Source organism: Ictidomys tridecemlineatus, chromosome 11 (assembly GCF_052094955.1).
Source record: "Ictidomys tridecemlineatus isolate mIctTri1 chromosome 11, mIctTri1.hap1, whole genome shotgun sequence".
In the NCBI taxonomy this organism is placed as follows: Eukaryota; Metazoa; Chordata; class Mammalia; order Rodentia; family Sciuridae; genus Ictidomys; species Ictidomys tridecemlineatus.
In genome coordinates this window covers 103970481-103974708 of record NC_135487.1, presented here as the reverse complement: position 1 = coordinate 103974708, position 4228 = coordinate 103970481, and positions in this window count along the sequence as shown.

Sequence of the window (4228 nt, the reverse complement as noted above, 5' to 3'; positions counted from 1 at the left end):
GGGAGAAAAAAAATATGACCATGCTGTGACGACAGGAAACCCAGATGAGGAGAGGGAGGAAGTGAGGCTGAGTCCGCCCACCCTCTCAGCCTCAGAGGTTCAACCCTTCCCTGGTGGCTTCTTAGAAGCTTCCTCCCGCAGCCCACCCTAAAATGGTTTCTGTGAAACAAAGGAGAACCTGAAGGCCAAATTGGTTCAGGCATTCATCTGTTTGTTGTGGATGGTTCTGGAGCGATTGGGGGTGATGATTTTTGTCTAGAGAAGAAGAGTGCTTCTCAGTCGAGGTGGAACCTCAGGATGACCTGTGTATCGACTCAAGCATCCCTGTTCTTAGACCCACTGGAATTTCCCATCCAGGTGAACTGTGAGCGGAGTGAAACACGAGAAATAATGTCAAGAAAAAAAGTTTAGGGCTGAGACTTAGTCAGGTCTCTCTGAAGTTACTCTGTTTTCTGCCCCACAGCACCTCCAGGTGGCTCCAGTCTCTAGGCTCCACTTAGATTGGGCACCATTTTCAGACTTCTCTGTCTCAAAAGCGGATCATCCTTACGTGAGGATATTTTCAGGGGCAGTCCCTAGAGCATAATCCGAGGGGCACCCGTAAAAATGATTTGCTTAGTAGAGGGAGCACCAGATTCAGAGCCCAAAGATCTAGGTTTCAGTTCCAGGTTCATCTCTACTAGCCATGAACGCATCTCAACTTCTGGGTCTCAGTTTATTAATAGTAATGTCTAATAATAATCCTATTAGTTAGTGTTATATCCCCCATTTATCGACGAGAAAACACAACTAATAAGACTATTCGACTAAGAAATGGTAATGCTTAGACTCAAATCCAAGGTTACGGAGAAGGTTGTTTAGGAAACACCGTGGCCAGGAGATGTTGAAATATGTGTTACCAATTGTCACTCTGATGGATATGCAAACATGAACACTCTTAGGAAGAAAGGAGGACAGTGTAACCTGGGTCCTGAAGGGAGGAGGCAAACACTGAGGCTGGGCTCTGGACTTTCACCCTTTCCCAGTGACAATGAGTCCCAGTAGGAAAAAAAGCAAACAGTAAACTCTGGGTAACAGTGAGTCCCAGAGCCAGAAGTGAGTCTCCAGCTGGCTGGGCTCTGGATTTTCATCCCTTCCCAGTAGCAATGAGTTTCCGAGTTTTGCAACTTTTTTCCTGACTGCCCAAACCCGCACATTCTGCTGAAGTCTCCAGTGACTAATTCACCCTCGTTGTAACCTATAAAACACAGCCCCCTTCTGTAACGGGTGGCCATTTTCTACCCCCATTTTCTGCCCCTCTGATACCTGACTCTGTGGATTAATCAACAGCCTCTCTGAATCCGTTGAAGTCTGCTCCCATCTCCGTTTCTTGGGCTTACCCATTCTGCTGCAACTACTGGAATTCTCTTAGATTGAAAAGGCCAAGGGATTTAGCAACAACTCAAGTGCGGGACTGACCAGTTGTGAAACTTAGGACCAATCACCCAGTGCCAATTTCTTCATCTGATAAATGAACAGTCAGATGACACTCTCCCCACGCTTGACTTGGAAGACTTCCTCTGACTCTTGTCTTTCAGATTGTGAAGTAATCTACAGTGAGGGCTGGTTCCTGGGGAAAAACTGAGATAAACAAAGTTGAAAAGGTTCTTGACTGCAGAGCTTGACAGTCCTTGGTATTCTGCAAGCAGGAATATAATAAATGGTTGGTCTGTATGTGTGCAACTCAGTCTCTTAGTTAAGCTCCGCATACATGTACTCAATGTCTCCGAGGCACTTTAAATCCAGTGTCCGAATGCAGTTCATTAAAATCAGCCCCTACCCTCCAGCCTGCTCCTACCCGAGGGGCTACCACCTCAGAGAAGCCCAACTAGCCTTTCAGTTGCCCAAGCCAGAAAACAGGTATCTTTTTAAGTCACTCTGTCTCTCGCCATCTTCTATCAACCATCAAGTTCTATGAATTATGTCTTTGACTAATTATTTCTTGGAGCGGGCCCCTTTCTCTCCAAACCCACAGACATCACAGTGGCCTTCATCTGTCACCTGGGTTACAGGGTCCCAGCCGCCTTTGAGACAGGGTGGGTATTTTCTCGCTCTGCCCCTAGGAGACGAGGCTTCTAGAAGTAAATTTAATTGTGTCCTTCACCAGCTTCAAACTCTTAGCTATCCATGTGGCACATGCCAGTCATCCTAGGAGCTTGGGAAGCTGAGGCAGGAGGATCACAAGTTCAAAGCCAGCCTCAGAACCTTAGGGAGACCCCGTCTCAAAACCAAAAATAAAAAGGGCTAAGGATGTGGCTCAGTGGTGAAGATCCACTGGGTTCAGTCCCTGGTACCAAAACAACAACAAAAAGAAAAAAATTCTCCCAGTTGGCTATTCCTTTCCCATCTTACCCCAAGTCCTGCCACACTGGATAACACTGGACCCTCATTCCTTTGTGTTGCTTGAACCAATCAGCCTCGTACTTCTCCTTCTCCATCTCACCCTTTCTTCCTGCCTATTTCTTTCTGGCTACAAAATATCCTCTCACCTCTTCACCCAAATAATCCCTATTCATCCACCTTAGTTCTTCTGGAAAACCCTCCAGAGAGGACCAGGCACTCCTGCCTGCTACACGTCCACATTGCCCACCCTTCATTGTTCAGTTGTCCATTTCCCTGCTAGGTCTTGTGTTGCTGGGCCTCTTGAATGCTCTTGATCATCACTGTAACTTTCACTAACCAGCACTGTGTCTGGCTCATAGGAGATGCTCTAAAATATTTGGATATCTCCAAGAGATAGAAGTTAGGGTCCAGAGATTTGAGCAGGAGAAGACAGAGGGAGAAAGACAAGTGGAAGGGGCACCCTATGAAGGGGAACTTGTTGTTGAAGGGGCATTTTAGGAATATCAAGAAGAATATCTTTTTAAAATTTTTTTATTTGTTCTACTTAGTTGTACATGACAGCAGAATGCATTTCAATTCTGAAATGAGGGCAACATTTCAATTCTCTGGATTTATAGTATAAACACGCACCATTCGGGCAATCATACATGTACCTAGGGTAATGATGTCCATCTCATTTCACCGTCTTTCCTATCCACATAACTGCTCCCCACTCTCCCCTTTGCCCAATCCAAAGTTTCTCCATTCTTCCCATGCCCCCCACATCCACTTAGAGAGAACGTTCAGCCTTTAGTTTTTTGGGATTGGCTTAATTTGCTTAGCATAATATTCTCCAACTCTATCCATTTACCTGCAAATGCCATAATTTTATTCTCTTTTCATGCTGAGTAATATTCCATTGTGTATAAATACCACAGTCTCTTTATCCATGCATCTATTGATGGACATCTAGGTTGGTTCCACAGTTTAGCTATTGTGAATTCAGCTGCCATAAACTCTGGTGTGGCTATGCCACTCTAGTATGCTGATTTTAAGTCCCTTGGGTATATGCCGAGGAGTGGGATAGCTAGTCAAGTGGGATAGATAATCAAATGGTGGTTCCATTCCAAGTTTTCTAAGGAATCTCCACACTGCCTTCCAAAATAGTTGCACCAATTGGTAGTCCCACCAGCAACGTATGAGTGTACCTTTTCCCTCACGTCCTCTCCAACACTTATAATTGCTTATATTATTGATAACTGCCATTTTGACTGGAGTGAGATGAAATCTCAGAGTAGCTTTGATTTGCATTTCTGTAATTACTAAAGATGTTGAACATTTTTTCATATATCTGTTGATCGCTTGTGTATCTTCTTCTAAGAAGTGTCTGTTCAGTTCCTTAGCCCATTTATTGATTGGGTTGTTTGATTTTGGTGTTAAGTTTTTTGAGTTTTTTATATATCCTGAAGTTTAGTGCTCTATCTGATGGACGTGTGGTAAAAATTTGCTCCCATACTATAGGCTCTCTCTTCACCTCAATGATTGTCTCTTTTGCTGAGAAGAAGCTTTTTAGTTTGAATCCATCACATTTATTGATTCTTGATTTTATTTCTTGCACTTTAGGATTCAGATAAGAGTTGCTTATAGTAAAAATGGATGAACATTTTAACAGAGAGATTTTCCTTTGATGTGCCTCTCTTCTTCACCCAATGGGGCTGGATGACCAGAGGTGGCCTGGAGTTGGGGGTGGGGTGGAAAACTATAAACCCACTAAGTCCTAATTTATGAGATTTGATTGACAGCTGATGTTATTCTCACCATCAGTGTTTACAATCTGTTTGGAGGAATAAGAACAATTCCCTGAAGA